Source organism: Motacilla alba, chromosome 7 (assembly GCF_015832195.1).
Source record: "Motacilla alba alba isolate MOTALB_02 chromosome 7, Motacilla_alba_V1.0_pri, whole genome shotgun sequence".
Classification (NCBI taxonomy): domain Eukaryota; kingdom Metazoa; phylum Chordata; class Aves; order Passeriformes; family Motacillidae; genus Motacilla; species Motacilla alba.
This window is the reverse complement of record NC_052022.1, coordinates 22547371-22565928: the sequence shown is the minus strand read 5'-3', so window position 1 is coordinate 22565928 and position 18558 is coordinate 22547371. Positions and strand designations below refer to the sequence as shown.

The 18558-nt window shown below is 43.4% G+C and overlaps 1 long non-coding RNA gene across 1 annotated transcript in view; it reads right to left on the bottom strand.

The window, feature by feature from the left end:
• LOC119703307 overlaps window positions 1-17886 on the bottom strand; it is a 71787-nt gene extending 53901 nt beyond the window's left edge. The window contains exon 1 of the long non-coding RNA XR_005257612.1: window positions 17790-17886. This is a non-coding gene — a long non-coding RNA (uncharacterized LOC119703307). The remainder of the gene's footprint in view (window positions 1-17789) is intronic.
• Window positions 17887-18558: the final 672 nt, after the last annotated feature.

Below are 18558 nucleotides of genomic sequence, written 5' to 3'. Positions count from 1 at the left end.
GGAAAAAAGCAGGACTCGGCAGGATCCCGCTGTGTCAGCCCAGTTCCTCGCTTTGAGAGGCTGGAGGAACATCAACGCTTCTTCACTGCAACCACTACGAGCCACACTCACCGGGGTGGGCTGATCTGGGGGCTGCCACATCTTCAAAAGCTCATCTTAATTCTTAACTTACCCTCTCAAATGACTTTTTGTGCTTTTGCTGTCTTTAAATGTCATAACCCAGTGAGCTCACCTAATGGAGACCAGTTCAAGTAGAGGCTGGATCTCACTGCCTGTACCAGCTAAAAATACACAGGATAAGACAGGAAAACTGGAGGAAGAGGAGGAAGCAGAGGGCTTTGTATAGGGGTAGGGATGAACAGGTACTAGAAACAACTGCCTGAAAACATTATTTTTTATTTCTAATGAATTCATTACAGTCTGGCTGAAGGCTTTCTGTTTTAGCTGTCTAAAAGACACCTAAAAATTACATTTGAGAGCCAAGTCCTCAGGTAAACCTCATATCAACATCTTCTGCCACTATTTCCACATCTTCTCATGTATGTGCTAGCACTGAAAATACCTGAATTCGTCCAGTCAGAGATTGGACAAAACCCTGTCTTTTTAAAAGATGTACATGATCTAGCTGCAAGGTAAAAAGAAAATATTTGATATGTTAAATACATTTCAGGAATGTGTCTACCTGTGAATTCTTGTGCGTGTGAGAAAACATGAATGTTTCCTTATCTAATCCCTTGCCTTTCTCTAGGGTAGCTGTCACAGGGCTTGAAGAGAGGGTGCAGAGTGAAGAAGAATTGTAAGTGTGGCAGAGAAAAGAAAAGGGAATAGGATAAAGTCAGGGGGTGCCAAAGAGAGTTAGAAAAAGTACTAGTGCTGGCCCAGGAAAATAAATATTCCAGTCCCCAAAATTACAGCTGCCCAAGGTCAAATGTGCCTGACAGCCTTTGTCCCTTTATGCTCTGGTGTGTGCATCTGAAGCCCAGCTGTTACAGAACACGGTTTTCTCTCTACAGATTGCATTTTTCCCCCCACAAAAAAAAATAGGCAAATATTTAAACCTGCAAAACAGCCTTAGGACTAGTTCTCTGTGCATCTGGGAGAGTGAGATTAATTCAACAGGATTGTGAATAAAAATACAGCAACTGGTATTTCTAATTCCATTTCTCAGTGGAGAGCTTCTAGTAACAGCTAATAACTAAGTCATACTAATCAACTCAGTGACAAAACCTCTAAAGTATGTAATATAACATAGTTTCTGATTTTTTTTTTTAATCGAACCTACATGTTGCAATCTCCTACTCTGCAGTCATAAAACTTTATAGTCTTCTCTTTTGTGTACTGAGATTTCAGGTGTTTAACCACTGACTTCCACCCAAACAAAGTCTGTAGTAACAATAATGCTATCCATGTGCTGCAGTAAATGAGCATTTCGGCTTGGCTGGCAGTGACAGATTTTACATACAAAGGCAAGCAGAGTAGTCTGAATCCTGCACTCTGCCTGTGTAACTTCACTGCAGTGTTCATGGCTGTCAGTGGAGTTACTTCTGATTTACTTCAGTGCAACTGAGGAAAGAGTTTGACCCAGTTTGTCTATATTTATGGAAAGAAGCCTAGAGAACAGCATCTGTTCTTGTTTAAAGTGCAGGAGGAATTCCAGCGTTGCTGAAGGAAAGCATGCAAGCCAAGACTGCAGCCAGCAGCACCGTTGCTATGGCACATCATCCTCAGGATGTTCTTAAAATGCCTGGAGGTTTGGTACCTTGCCCACTGTACCTGGGGGACCAAGGCATGCTAAAGCATTTATGTTAAATGACTTTTCAATTCAACTCCGACCCAGAGGCACCTCTGGAGAGGCTGGGTGGAGGAGGAGGAACAGCGGATGGGAATATGAAACAATTAAAGCTGTTCCATGCTCCCCTAGTCCGTGAACTGCCTCGCATCATGTTGAAGCCAGGAAAATTTGGTAATAAAAACACAGCAGTTCAATTAAATAAACTCTTAAGGCACAGGAATGTAACAAAATTAGGGCGTCATCTAAACTCATTACTAGTCCAGACTGGCCAGCACTGCTGCAATGATAAACAGTCATTACAAAAACCTGTAATTTATTTTCCGTGACTTATCTTGCAAGAATGGTCAAGAGATCCTTCTAGCAAGCAGGGTCCCATTATCCATGGGGAGATTGTCACTTGCTGAGGTTCTACACTCTGGATTCCCTTTGGGTAGTAATAGACACCAGTCACAGCACTCACGTAGCCCAACACAGTGTTATTATGCATCATTGCAGCCCCTGCTAGCACAGATCCTGTCAAAGGCAGTACTAGCAGTACTAGCATTACTTTCAATCAAATATTTTGTTTGAGGGGTTTTGAACCTGATTATAAAAATTTGTTTAAGGTTAAAACATTGTGCTCTGGTGCTAGAAAATGGCAAAAAAATAAATTAAGAACTAAAAAATAGAGCTAGGTACTTTCAAGGTAACAATGCAGCAAGAAGGAAAATGGAGTCAGTCTGGAACTGCACAATTTGGATTCAGGTCTGCAAAGATCTCACATCTGTTTTCTTCATTCAGTCCTTGACAGGAAGGATTTAAACTCTAGAAAAGAGCTACCTCTAAACCTGAGAAATATGTACCTTGAAATCTTTGTTTAGATTTTACCACCACACTCCCAAGTTTTACCACCACACTCCCAAGTTGAATTTTCTGGACTGACATTTGTTCTTTTCCACCAAGGGTCTCTTGGCAATATGAGGAGAGGAAGGCAGAGTCCTCCTTCTGCCATGTTATATTTGCATGCTTTACCTCCAAGTATCAGTTCTTACTATTCCCTAAACATCAGAAATGTGCAAAATGAGGGCTTGAAAGGATCAAAATAAAACTCTTCCATGTGGATGCACGTACTCTAAAGTGACTTTTCCCACTCTGTTAGTCCCTGCTGACTTCTTTGACACCAGTGAAGCTCAGCCAAAGCCAGCAGCACACCCCCACCACCGACTTGGGCGATCCCACCTGAATTCTTACACTCCTTCACGACTGAGCCAATCTTGGACAGCTACAAAATCCACCCACAGCTTTTCCCTCCAAAATAGTTTCTCCTGACACTAGTTATCCACTCCTCAGCTGTTACCACTAGCCTTTCATTCCTGACTTGTGGCCGGGTGGAGTCACCAAGCCTGATGACAAAACAGAAATGCCCACTCCAGAGCGTGGGAGTATGGGAGTTTTCTCTGTGTGTCCCAAATGTCACTGAGTCTTCATGCTGCTAGTTACGTGACTGGAAACAGCCTCTGCTGCACTGAGCTCACCAAGGGATGCAGTCATAAAGGGAGAAGGGACAGTGCACAAGGCACCTGCTAAGAAAATGTCTCTCTTGATCCCAGCAGCCTTCATGGGCAGCCAGGAGCCAGAGAGGCAGTGGTCCATGTGTGTCCAAGGTCAGTACAGACTCACAGGGTGTTAGGGTAGCACCTTTGCCTGGTAACATCAAGCTCTGTAAAATCATTTCAGGAAGTCACTGGTGCAAATTTTCAGGTGCTCAGTTATTTTGATTTAGAGTTTTAGTTTATTTTAGTGCAATCCAAATCTGGAGAAAAAAAAATAAATTTAGGTGTGAGAGTAATGCAAAAGGAGATTTAAAATACACACTTGGCTTTTCCCTGGAGCATTATCACTTACAGCCTAGTACTAAGAAAAATTAAAAAGCACCAAAGGGAAATAAGAAAAATATATCAGTGCACATCACATTTCTGTTGTTTCCAGATCTTCTGATCCCAATTAGTTTGCCTGCAAAACTATGGAGACCTCTTATGATTTTATTAATCAGAGAGCCATCCTCACACCTGACTTGCTGTGCTCCTGTTAAAGCACACTATGGTTTGGGTGGGCCGCAGGTCATTGCTGTCAGGATCCCTGCAGATGGATTTGAAGTTGCTCCTGCCAGCTCATGGTTTGTCACAGAATTTCCTGTTCCAAGACCTTCCAGTTCTCCTCAGACTGACAGTCCGCGTGTAGCTCTTACAGAAGAATAAGGATTTTGGCCAATCGGGTGTTGTTCTGCACCCAAATATAAATACATCAGGAGAACTTGCACCTTTTCATCCATCTTGTAGCATCATCCAGGTACAGGCAGGACCTGAAACCGAACCCAGCTCTTCTGAGGAGTCTGGCAAGAAACACTGAACTACTTTGAGTCCCACACCAGGTGCTGGGGATGAGGGAAACTTCTTTTTTCTTTTTTTTTTTTTTTTCTTTTTCTCCTTTACTGCTGCATGCAGTTTCCTATCAATGAATTAATCCAAGCACTGGGCCAGGCTGGAACTGAGGAAGAGGGGATCAGGAGGAGGTCAGGGAGGACCTTTGAGTCTAGGGCCACTTTGTAACTCAGCATCACAGGGAGGAGTCACATCAACAAGCGCCCCAGAAGAGAAACTTAATGCTTAAGTGCAGTAGATACTAAAAAAAATTTAAAGCAAGGAAATTAAAATCTTTAGACTCAACTAGGAAGTTATTTAGGAAGTTTGTTTGTGATCATGGAGAGCACCAAAAAAGAGATGTTCATTAGGGAGAGGCAGGAAAGTATGGGAGAAAGCAACAAAATGGTTAAATTGTAAGATTCTGTTCAAGCCAAAGAGATGCCAAAAAAATATAAAAAAAAAAAAAAAAGAAAAGAAAAAGAAAAAAGAAAACCCAAAGCCTCAACTGATTCAACTGAAGCCAACAGAATGGGAATATGAGTTATAACAAGTAAAATGTTGAGGTGCGTGAAAGTTTGGAAGGCTGAGAGTGATTATGAACAACCAGTAATGAAAGACATAAAATTTAAGAACTAGACATTCTTTTAGCAAATCAGCTGGTTTACCAGGGATTAGAAGCAGCATTTTGTAGTAAGGAGGCAGCAGATTTGCTACATAATTTCTCTGCACTGGGGAGAATTTCAGAAACACCTACTGCAGCTGCAGCCTTACCCACGGCTAGGCTGAGAAGCTGTCAGAAGAGTGATTGATAAAACTGAAGCACTAAACCACATGGGCGCAGGCAGAGAGGCAGGAGTTTATAAAACTCTGCTCTGGCACAAAAGGCTGGGGTCTTTCCCCTGTGGTTGTTAGTGCTGCCACAGTAAGCATGAGCATGTTTACTGGTGTGAGCTGGAAAGGTTTGAGCGATGATGATTCACACTAGGGCAAGATTATTCATATTAGCACTCTCTCAACAGCACTTCTTTCCAGGAGAGAAAAAGTGCCACGCAGTATTGCTCTGGTGGTCCCGAGCACACAAGTCTCCTTTCAAGAGTAAAGAACAGGGCCCATCAATGGACAATCCACTGAACACTAAAAATCAACTGAACACCAAAAATCAACTAAACACCAAAAATCAACTAAGAAAAGTCTCCAAAATGGCATTGTATGCCGTGAATCATAACACCACTCATTCCTCACCTACTTTAGATGACCTGATCTCAACACCCAGTCTGGAAAAGAAACCTGGTTACAAGACATCTTACATTTTTGCTTTTTCTAATTCCCTGTATAGATCTCGTAACAGTAGTTTATTGGTAAATTCATGTTGATGTAAGCTTGTCCAGTGCATTGATCATACTGCTTAATGCATCTTCTGTATCTCCTAGATGGTCTAGAAATAAAAGTAATCACTTATCAGCAGTATTAAAAAAGCAAGATGAATTCACAGATGACTGAAATCCTGCCAGACATGGGCAGCCAGGCATGCTCTGTATCCATTGTTGCTCTGATTTCAAATTAGCTGAAATGAAGAAAAGGTGAAACAGACACAGAACATTTGGTCTGCATAGCTGAAGAAAATAAGGGTTTCTGTGTAATAACTTAGTCCTCATACTTGCAGCATTTGGATTGAGGTGGCCACAAGGCGTGATTCAATTTGGTTTTTAATTCTGTTTGTGGTTCTGTAAAAGCAGGCACTGCTACGGGTCTCTGTAAAAATCAAAGGCTGGTGTGGGTAGGCAGACATGAGTAAAACATTCCCCTGGGATCTAGAAATGTGGGGACTGGATTCAAAAAGTACTAAACAAGAAAGCCATCAAAAAGTGAGGGGGTGGGAAGAGAGAGAAAAAAACCTATCCCTTAAAATGACATAAATATTTAAGAGTAGGAAGCTTGTAACTTCTAATCAGTTTCACTGAAATTGAAGGTCCAAAAATCTTGGTGGAGGAGAGCACAACTGGACCCACACACCTTCAGCTCTGAAAAGGAGGGTTCAGCTGTGGGCCATCAGCTTCCTGCCTTTCTACCGGACCCAGTAATAAAAGCAAGCAAAACCGAGCAGAGAGTTTATTTTATTTAGTTTTTAAATAACTTCATCTATTCAAGTTCTCCAAGATTTTGAAGATATGTCAGGCACAAGAGGGGCTTGAAAAGGGTCCCATGAATTGCAAATACCATAGCTGACTTTAAAGTCATGGCTGAAATCAGAGAAGACAGGAGAGGACTCTGTAGGATTTTGCCATTTGGTTCATTTGTCTGAGAACAGCCAAAAGAGAAATAAATCCCTCTGGACTGAGAATTAACCCAAATGTTAAAGGATTTTCCCTTATGCTGAAGATCAGTGAGAATATTATCGTTAGCAGTAGGATGCTTTATGTGTGGGCCTCACCAGATAGGGTGTAAATCCAGCACTCAGGCTGTAAATTGCCTCAAATTGATCACTCTGGGAAATCAAACTACAGAGCCAGGTGTGGGACCAAAGGTGGCAGGAGTCCTCACCTTTACTGTCACTATGTGTAGAGAGTACAGTTCAACAGCAAATTCCACAAAGTCTGCACTATGAAATATTTCATGAACAGCATCAGAAAAGAGGTTTAGCTTGCACTTCTAGTCCATTCTGGAGTTATTCTAGCTCTTTTATTTCATATAAAAATTCAGAATTAAATAGAAAGAACCAACCAGAGGTAGGTTACACCTTTGCAGCCTTTGAGCTCAGAATAAGTCGCCTCCAGGTGGGTTTTATCCCCAGAGAAGGAGACATCTGCCAAAGGGCATTGCCATAACAAAACCGGCTTGAAGATCAACTGTTGCAACCCTATTTACATTAAAGAGTTGCATTAAGGAGATGTCAACAACATCCCTTAATTCCTGCCTGACTGACTGCCCTTACAGCTGGTAATTGAAGACAACCACAGTTTAAAACTTGATGCCAGGATGCAGCAAGCTGAAGGAAGCTGCTTGTTAGTCAATCTCCGCTCACTGTTGTTTAAACTGAGACAGAGCAGTTGCACAATACACAAATGCAAGCTAGAAAATTCCTGAGGCAGCATGTGAAATTCTAGCATGCTGCTACTTCTGAAACACCTAAGCATCCAAGACTGAATTCAACTGGCACAGCCTTTTGAGGAAGCAGTTATGAATAGCACAGGAAAATTATTGAGAAATACCAGTCCTTCTGATAGGCAAGCTAGCTGGCCAAAAATACCATCATGGAAGGAAGGGCCAAAGGGGTGATGAAGAAATCAATACTTAGCAATAGATCACTCCAAATCACAGAGCTCTGTCATTCCAATTCTCCCTTGAAGATATACAAAACTGCCATTTCTGGTACATCCAGCTCCACAGTGCTGTTCCTAAGCCTGACATTCTCAGCAGAAATTGCTGCTACTCAAGACAGATGTATTACTGAGAGGAAAGCTACCTACCTTACAGTAAGACTTCATGAAAAATGTTAACTATGAATCCTGCTGATTTGTTGAGCGATGTTGTGTTTTCACCAGCTAATCAAATTGAGCAAAGTCTTCTGTATCAGAATAAGCCAAATCATTACAATCGTATTTCAAACACACACGATGTGTTTATACCTCTCATGAGACACACTGTCCACTCCATTAAAACTAACAACCTTTGTAGTATGCATGCTAAAGTATCAGTAATCAAATCTCATGCTTCGTGGTGTAAGATGATCACTAGAAGTGTCAGGAAGAAATTATTTCCTAAGAGATGGCACAGCAAGATGTGTTTGCTTTTGAATCATCACATGTTGTCAGTAACAGCATACTCATGTGTTAGATCATCGATCCAACAATTTGTTACAGCAAATTCTATCTTCTGATGCTCAGCAAATCAGTCACTCCAAGAACCAGCAAAATATAAATCTGCTTTCACTACAAAGTAAGCAGCCCTAAATGTTGAGATACTGAGGAATGCAAGGCTACCTTCTATGCAAGTTTTAAAGTACTTCTAAAACTGCCTAAATCAAATCTCCAGGTTTAAGAATCTTCTTGAGTTTTCAGGCAGCAAGATTTGGCTCTGAAATTTGCTACTTGATGCCAATCTCTCTCAGTATACTATTAACTTTTGTGACAATCTCCGTGGCTGAATTAATTTCCCTTTGACTCCTGTTTTTCTGATGACTCCTAGGGAAATTAAATGTAGAACTGTCACTCCCATACCAGACTAACACCATATAAGAGCTGGAAGTAGGCAGGGGGAGGATTGCTGACCCAATGGTGTATTTCTTCACATTTCACATTAGCCTTGTTTGCCACTGATGAGCTTTGGGTAACTACAGGAGTGAAAAGATAATCTGTAGCTGATGGGATCTTTCCCAACAGGTGAAGATATCAGTAATAAAGATGCATGATTTTTGTTGCTGTAATACAGATGTTATTAATCCTATTGTAAGTCTGGTATTTTAAATTTATCCATGAGTATTTCTAGAAGAGAACCAGAGCATTTGCTCTTTGGTAAATCTACCCAAGAAGTCTAGAAATTACTCTTGCAAAACCATGAGATTTCTTAAATTTAAAATAGATTGTTAATTCCTGGAAGTGCCTTCAGAAGCAGTGTTTTATTGTCATCCTGGCACTTCTTGCTCCCACTGGCTGCTGTTCAAAACCACCTTGGCACCAGAGTTCTGGCCTAGCTGTATCTTCACATCACCTGGCATCAATAGGCTGGAAACAGTCCTTTGAGATAAATTACTGCGGCACCAAATAGTGGCATAAAACTGGACAATAAAATGTTTTCCTTTCAATAAATAACTCTGGGGCTGTGAGGCTTTGCTGTCCTCTCCTGCCAACTCCCCAGAAGCTGTCCATGCACAGTCTACTCACGGCAGGCACCCTTGCAGAGCCTGAAAATACAACTGCCCTCCAAAGAAAGGTGCTCAAGCATTACTGCAGCAGCATGGCCCCACGTGGCTCTTCCTCTCTCACAGACTTACATGAGGTAGAAAGTACCTATGGCTTGGTTTTCAGAAGATCCACGGAAAGGCTTCCAGTCCAGCATTTCCCTTCCAGCTCACTGCCAGTAGGCACTTCACTGCCACAACATTGCACTCGCCTCCACACCCGGCACTTGGCTCACGTATCCCCCATCCCCTGCACCGAGGGAAAGTCCTCTTCACCTTCGCAGTTCCCTATCCTATTTTGGGTTGTGGGCAAGAAGCTGCCTGCTCACGTGTGCTGGGCTGTCTTGTCTGCAGTTTGACATTCTTTGGCACAACTAAGAAAACAAAACCCACCGGTTTGGTATCATAGGGAAATGAACAGACATAACCCAGGCTGAAGTCCATGAAAACAAAGAGCACACACATATGCAAGAGGGTTTGTCTCTGCTGAAATACCACTGTTCTCAGTCTTGAGCAGGCTAGCTGGAAAGGCAGCTCTGCCTGGAGCCCGGTGTGCAGCCCCGCACACCCACCCATGCTGGCGTATGGTCTGTACAGCTGCTGCTGGCTACCAGGGCCAGTGTCTGGCCAGGATTATCTGTAACTGCAAAGCCTTTCTGTCAGCCCACCCACGCTGGCCAGAGCTGGCAATTATGTTGTTTATACAAAATACCTTTTGATTAATGGTTAGAGAAATAAAAGCTGTAGCATATGTTGCTCTCCATATAAAATCATAAGTCTGTCAGGCTTACAGTGCATCTGGCCAGGAAGGGGAGACAGAGATTTATTCTCCTGCCATACCCTGCACCCTCTGCATTTAAGTCTGAGCTCCCTCCATAATTTCACTTATTACATTCTCGTCTAGTTCAGCAAAGAAATCTAGGCTTGGCCTCTGCAGCAAGCCCCACCAGGTATCAGAAAACATGAAGAAGGTGGGATGTGTTCATTCTGACAGACCAAGTGGTAAATCTTCACCAGAGAAGCACAGCTGGGACACCTGCTGGCAGTGGCTGATGAGGATTCCCAGAAAGGCATTATTTCACTCTCTCCTAGGGAAACTGAGGAAGTGGTTTCCTTCCTTGTTTATGAAATTCCTGCTTTATATATGGGACTCTGAACACTTGGTGCATACAACCATTGAAAAGCATTATTGCCATCTCTGCTTCATGGGGCTCTGTCATGCCAGTTTTACTGGCAGCCAAAATCACACACCAACACCTGGTGTTCACACACACTGACCTGGCAGCTCTGGCTGCCTGGAGAAAACAGACAGCAGCCCTCACCTCACTGCGTCCTCAGGGAAAGCTCTCTGTGGTATCACCACTGCTGAGCCCACACCTCAGAGGGGGACCTGGCACTGCCCACTCGTTCAAACAGTTTTGTCTATCTTGTTTTCAAGCCCCCTTTGTAGAGGTCTTGGGTTAATAGTTCCAAGAATACATCCAAATTCATATTTTCTAATTGCATCTGATTAGTTGTGAGGTACAAACAGCAGCTCTGGACATGTGATAGCTCAACAAACCAAGATTTGTCCTAGGACGGGGTGGAGAGGGTGAAGTCACAGGTCCCAGCTGATCTGTGCAAACCCAGTGAGATGGTTTTGTGTGCTCCCTTCTTTCAAGGGAAGGGAGAGGCAGCACTCCCAGGGAGGCACAGGCAGTTACCACATCAGCCTTAAGAAACAGACCAGCTCGAGGAAGAAATAGGGTCAGCTGCATGGGGCAGTGTCAGATCTGGGCAGAGATGACCACAAGTCTTTTCCCCAGATCAGACAGCTGTAAGAAAAGGGGATGGCTCAGTGCAGTGAGGACTCAGGAGAGAAAGCTCAGTGCTTCGTCATTATTCAAACTTTTCTCATGCACCTCTTTGCTATGAATTGAATATAATAACAATTTCTGTAGCATCTTTAGAAGATAAGGATACTAAAGATATTTCCCCCTGGAAAGAGTCCTGCATGCCCAAAAAATTCTGTTTCCCACCTCCCCTGCACTCCATCCCCAAATAAATCAAGGGGATCTAATAAAAGGTACTATCTCTCTTTGAAAATTTTATCTCAGTAATAAATAAGACATTGGGCCAGATTCTCAGCTGGTATATATTTTGGGTCACTGAATCTAAGCTCAGGAGAATTGCACTGATCTGGCCTTTTGTCTGTAATGCAGATTATTAGAGGGATGGGGCTCTAAAATAATATCTGCAGCTAGACCACAATTTCAGGCATTCCTTGCCAGTTCCTTGTGTGTATTCAAGCTGTATTGTAGAGAGAATGAAGCAAAGCCCCAAAGCAAACCCTAAGGTGCTCCAGGGCACAGGATTGCTCTGCCATAACCCATTAATGCCATGTAATTGTAACCCAGCACCCACAGAAAGAATTATGGTTTTCTATAAAGCAAAATGAAAACCTATCTAAGCTCACCAAAGCACCAAAAGGTAAATCAGAGTAGCTAATAGAACTCCATTATTTCAAAAAAGGGATGTAATATGAAGAAAGGAAAGCATCCCAAAATTTTGGAGTGGTCCATCTGGAAAATCTCATGGATGGTCCTTGATTCACAGCCACTTATTATTAGTGTAGCTGCACAACTTGGACCTGTGCTTTTGTATGGAAAGGGAAATATCCCACTACAGGAAATCTCCTCTTGGGGACTGTGTGCCTTGTTGAGGCCACAGTGTGGGAGAGACCAGGAGAACAAACCTAGAAGCAGCTACGGTGAAACTGAAGGACTCCTCAGCAGAGACCACATCCTCTGTCACTAGGGACGGGGCACAGCAGGCTAGTTCTTCTTTCCAAATCAAGCCTTTCCCCAGTTTCTTTCTGTCATCATCCCTCCAATGTGACAGCCTTGCATCTTGTGGTTGCACCTCTAATTCTTCCCTCAGCCAATGATTAAAAGATGGTCCTGAACTGCAATGTTTGTACGAAGACAAACATTTGAATGTCTTGGATTTGAAAGTCTTGGAGTTTGAGATCTTTGGAGCAGATCATTTGGCTAAGTCTGTGAGGGAGATAAAGATACCTGTCAAAAGGAGAGCCAGTGAATTTCTGTTTATAGCAAACTGCCCTGTGTGGGCTCTATTCACATCAGAGTTTGTCAGGGACAGTTCATTACTCACAACTGGGCTAGGGGCCCACCAAACAACTGAGGAGCTGCTGGCCTTTAGTAAGGCCATTAAAAACAAAAAGCAGTAATAAATACTGTTGTTATGCCTCCAGACAGCCCAAAGGTTAAATGAACTGGGAATCTTCCTGTCTGACTAGAGCTCCTCCTGATGACATCAGCCTCTGTAACAGAGCTGACTGAAGCTTGCCAGCCATAGCTGGCACTTTTCTGGGGTACACGGCATAAGCAGAGATCAGTTTTTCCCATGACATGTTATGATTGCTATACAGTAGGCAAGTAATAGGGAAAAAGATAAGGACTTTGAAAGGCATTTATTAAAAAACCAAACCAAACAACAAAATCAAACAAAACACCTTGCTAATTGTCTTTATAACTTTTGTGTTAACATGAAGCACCTTAAACCCATTTCAGAAAACTGAAATATCTGGTCTCATCTTTGACTGCTGCATGGTGGCAATAGAAAATGCTTTTTAAGATCAGAGAAGTCCATCAGCTCTGAGCAAATACTCCATTATCCAGTTGTTGTTCAACATCTTTCCTCTCAGCAATCAAACCTACACCACCTGTCTTTAAGAGGGACTTAACTTTCTCTGGAATCATAAGATGATCTTTGAGCTAGAGTTAAATAAAGATTTACTTTTTTACGGACTGCTTTTGGCCAGCACTGGAGAAGGCAGAGAGAGACTTGCTCATCCAGCACATTATTCCAGCATGGCTGGTAGGAGACAGCTGCAGCTTTATCAGTCAAGGAGTGCTGAGTTCCAGTGCTAGGGAAAGGGCTTGCTTGCTCTACCAGTGAGCTTTGAGACAGATTCTCCTGTAGCTCCAATTGATAAAAAAGTTGGAGATTGTCTAAAAGCAGCTCAGGAAGCAAACAGGCCAAACTACAAAGTCGTGTAGCACTTGCAGGTAAGGGCATGCCTGGGAAAGGGACCAGAAATACCCACTTTAGTCCAGGGTGGTGCATTAGAAAATAGATACAGGCATGTGAAGGAGGGGGAAGACTGAGAGGCTCATATGCCACCCTCAACCCCCACTGTACAGACCCATAGGAGTGGCCCAGAGCCCACCAAGCAGGACTTTACTCCAGACACTGCTCAATGCATTGGTTTGAAGTATGTTGATGTATATTGTGATTCTGGTGTACATAATTTGTTTCTTTGTTTTTAAGGAAAGAAAAGAGGTTAAAAAACAAACAGCAGCATTTCACAATAGATATATATATGGCATAACAGAGCTTACACCTCTTATTCTTGCTGAGCTTTGGTCAGCACTCTTCTCTGAAAGCAGTCATTTTGCATAGCAGTTAATCTCGATCACACTCATGGCTGATTAGATAGTTTCAAATCTGATTTAAAAAATAGAAAAATCCAGCTACAGACCTCCTATGTGTAGAAATATGATAAGCAATTTTTTACACATTGTTTTACAAGCTGGTTTGCTGGTCTGAATTAAAATGGGAAAAAAAAAAGGGGGGGGGAGGGGAAGTTTTCCATCTCAGAAATGTGTTTCCATTGTGGAACTATCTATCCATGAGGTACATTTTGATCCCAAAGTTTCCTAGTCTCAGCGCTACCAGTCTGTTTTTGAGCAGGGGATACAAATCATAGCAGAAGTGCAGCTCTGTGCCAAAAGAACTTCCCATCTAAGAAACACATACACAACCCATTGGTTGTTTCTGGCAGCATGGACTTTGTGACTTTGTCCCGAGAAAGGCAACAAGGATGATGAAGGATGTGCAGCACAAGTCCTGTGAGGAGCAGCTGAGGGAGTTGGGGTTCCTTAGCCTGGAAGTGACTCGGGGATGACCTTACCACTCTCTACAGCTCCCTGGAAGGAGGTTGTAGCGAGGTGGGGTCAGGCTCCTCTCCCAGGCAAACAATGACAGGACATAGGCTTCAGCTGTGGGAGGTTTAGGCTGGACATTAGGAGGAAATTCTTCACAGAAAAGGTGGTTAGATAGTGGAACGGGCTGCCTGGGAAGGTGGCCAAGTCACCATCACTGGGGGTGTTTCAGAAAGATTGGATGTGGCACTCAGTGCCAGGGTGTAGCTGACAGAATGGTGTTTGGCCATAGGTTGGACTCAATCTCGGAGGTCTTTTCCAACCTCATTGATTCTGTAATTCTGTAATACTGTGCCAGGCAGAGAGCGTGCTGATGTCCCCCAATTTTCCTAGACATTTATATTCCCAGGGTAAACACTTTGAATACTGGAACACTTTGGTGTCGCTGTGCTCACCATGGCACTTGGCCCCTGCAGCTGGGTTCACGTGCTGACTGTGTGAGGGCCCCGTCTCCCCGCAGACCTCACCCTCACAGCCACTGCCCTCTCACATGCACCTTGAGAATGGAGAACTGCACAGTCCAAAGCAGCCTAATTTCAAGCTTGGCTAGATTCTCAAACTGCATATTCCAGTTCAAAATCTTACACAGTGTACATTTGTACCAGTTTTCTTCAGCTGTCTCAAGGGATTTGCCAAACATATACCAAAATTTCTTGGTCTTATAAGAGAATCAAGTATATGTCACACTTAGAGATCAATATATTTAAATCAGATTTAGTGAGCTTAAATTTGACATAATTGCCTTTCCTTCTTTTTTTTTTTAATATGGTATGATCATTGGCATCTGTCTTAGCTTTTAATCTGTTTAAAACTTTATTGGCATAGTCATATGAGGTAAGTAAATATTTTTTTCATGAGCCTATAAAACATTATTAGTTTATTTTTTCATCATGTCAGGTTGGATAAGTATCTCACGGTGCCTGTACATCTTCATGAGGATTTTATTATTTATTTTGATTTAGACTAAACTAAAATGAAGACCCGTGCCAAAGCCCTGAGCTTTTTTGACAGTCTTTAAAATATACAGTAATAAAATTGAATTAACAGGCTCCCTCGGTGATTTCCACATGGCAATACACTGGTAACAGCAGAGACACCACAAGAGCTTTAGCCCCCTTTCTTCTGCCCCAGTGTTGCAGCCCACAAATCCTTTTTATCTCTCCCATTCCAAAGCACAAGGGCCAGAGGACAGTGGCAACGGGGCAAGTAAGAATGAGATCCAGTCATCAAAACAATAACCTTGCCCATTCTTAAATTTCAGAGGGGAACATGAACTTTATAGGCTGGTGCTGGACTTTACAATTTTTGAGAAACAACAGCTCCAGAATAGATGATTTAGCATTTTATCCACACAGAGAATTAATACAGATTATCTTCAGTAATGCATCAATGTGCTGTAATTCATTCTCTAATTTACTTATACAGAGTTAATGTCTCTGTGTAAACTACCTCAATGTGAATTAAGAACATCACAAAGTACACAGTTTATCCCAGATCTGAGGGGAGAGGAGCCTACATAGGTTTGTTTTCCAGCTCATGAATCCTGAATGCTCCAGAGTAGACAGTTCTTACTCAGGACACTTCATTATATACGTCATCTTTTGTCCAGTTGAAATAACCTAAACTATGTCTCTCCAGCTTTATAAACTGGTCAAAACAGAAAAACTGCTTTCAATATAAATTGCTTTCTTTAAATTTATTAAATGCCAAAAGAACCAATAACAAAGGAAGATGTCCTGCATGGAAACATCTGCATGACCTTGCCTTTGTACACCCAGCCAATGTCCTTATCCTCCAAAGGATGATACAACCTGCACAACAAACTCAGAAGAGTCAGTGCTATATCCACATTGAGCACACCTGATCTGAGACCTCAAAATGCATTGCTCCTGCAGTCTTTGCTAGCAAAGTCTCTATACAAATAGGGAAATATTCAGTTGCAAAGAAGTGAAAAAAATTATTTTCATGCTTGAAAGCAACTCTTGTATCTATGAAGAAGGTGACTAACCTTGCTAGCCACCTGTGGATGGCACCATTATTGATGCAGAATAACATTTTGGACCGATTGTGGTGTGTGGGCTTGATCCATTACAATTACCGTGTCTTCAAAAACAATGGTAATTGTAGGGGCTTGGTAATCGCAGGACCGAGCCCACAGTCCTGCAAATAAATGGGGTGGAGACAGAGAGTAAGCAAATGAAGCAAACAGAACTAAACACTTTTTCTGAAGTAATTTTTCTGTTCCACCCAGATGATTCCTCCTTCTGCATCCATGGCAAACACAACATGCTTTTTGGGTATGAGATGCATCCTGCCCACTTCCACGCTTGCTCCTCCCTGTCCTCCAGCTTTCCTCACAGAGCACACTGGGAAATGCCCTTTTACAGGAACTACAGTTCCTTCACTGCAAAGATAATACGTTCAGAAGAATCCAGAAAGGAAATGAGGATTCTCCCTCCTTACCCCAGCAGGTCCTGAAGCAAAAGGGAAGACTTCCCCTTCAGAGAAGTCAAGCAATATGCATTGATGATATCAACAGGTAAAGCACGCCAATAGAATCCAAGTCACTCCCGCTACAATTGAAGTACAGAGAAACTGTGCTTGGGACACTATCATTATTTAACTAAGGAGATTTGATTAACCAGTAGTTAAACAGCCCCAGGGCCAGCAGACAGCATCCTTGCCCATGCAGTTTTCCCCTTTTTCCTCTTGCCCCCATGCCATGTGCAGAACACCTGGAGGGGGCTGTGCCACCACCGACCTGCAGGACAGAGGTGGGGATTCCACAGCTGAGGCAGCTGCCTCCTCTTGAGGGCTGGGGAGGCCGGGAAGGTGCGGGACACTCGGTCCACTTGGCTTCCCTGGGGTAAAATAAGGAGTCTGCTGGGCTACCCTGCATTGCACCGGTGCCAGGTGGTGGCAGACCAAGCAGCTGTAACGAGCGCTCTGTGATTTCCCTTTTCCACTATATTTCCCTTCCTTTCTCCATGGCATCCCAGAAGTGAAAGTCATCAAACGCACAAGCCACCATCACAGTTGGAAAAACACTGGTATGCAACTTCAGTAAATATAACTCCATTGTACCAATAAAATTGAAAACAGAGAAATTACATAAAAAGAATGTGTATTATTTTAAATTGCAATTTTTATATGTTCACTTTTATGGCCTCACTCTTTAAAATAAATCCAGGACCTGATTTACTTTAATAAAAGTTTAATTTCACATCTTGGTTTCAGTTCTGTACTCTTAATTTATTCTATGGCCAGCCTTCTGACAGGAAAAGAGCAAGAGCAGCTGGGGAGTTTTACAGACAGGTTATACTCGAGTCACTGTAATACAGTGGTTAAAAGAAAATTCAGTTGTAGCTTCCACTGTAGAGGAATGTTTTTGTCTTTCATTTTTTTTGTATGTATGGTTTTGAAGTAGTAGCAAATGGAAATGGAGCCATTTTTCACACGTGAAACTCTTAAACAAATGCATCAACATTTCACAGTCACATTTCAAAGTCAAAAGCAGTGGCAGACAAGAGGCCAGACCCAGAGCACATAATACACAAGTGACCCACAGCAGCACCAGAGAAGCCTCCTGCTTTCAGAATCCTCAGCATACCAGGCAAAATTTGAATTATCCTTCTCTTACCTGAAAATTGCCAAGTGATTTCAAAGCACAAAGACAAATATCAATTACACACCTTGCTCCACAGCTGAGCAGTTGCTGACTTCAAGCTCATTCAACAGCACACATTAACAAAGCCGAATTGGACCCATGTGGGCTGGCTGCTTGTAAACAAGGGCACAACACTGCTGAATGATATTAGAAGTAACTAACACGACTGCACGGAAGTGAAATTTCCTTTTTAAGCCATTGGAGACTCACAGGTCACTCTCATATTTAAATGCTGCCTCAACGCAGCTGAAACACAAGCAAAGGCCGAGAGATGCCCAGGGACGCGTGGCTGCAGCCTGGGGGAGGCCGGGCTGCGCACAGCCACACTCAGGGCTCCCCGCTCTCCCGGCCCTGCAACAAGGAGTCCCCGCAGTCCTTCCCCTCTCCGAGGGGCTGCCCCATGCAGCTTCTTCTTGGCCCAGGGAGGGGAGCCCTCGCTGCTCTGCCATCACCTCCGAGCCTCCTGGACCACGGGGATCCTCAAGGCGCCCTGCCCAGCCACGAGCGGCTGCACCACCGACCTCCATCCCCGATCCGCACTAGCCATCGGCTCCGAGCCCCGCGTTACTGGCAATGCGCGGCCATGGAGGCAAAACAATCACCAGCATCCTCACAACCATGTGCTCTCACCTGGCGGAGGGGCGCCGGCCGGGCCCTGCCCGCTGAGGCGGGCAGCGCTGCTCTGTGGCCGCCAGGGCGGGCAGGGGCGCGTGTGGCGACGCGCGCCATGGCGGAGGCAGGGGAGATTGGCTCGGGCAGGGCTGGACATCGTGTAAGGACAAAGCTGCCTCTCT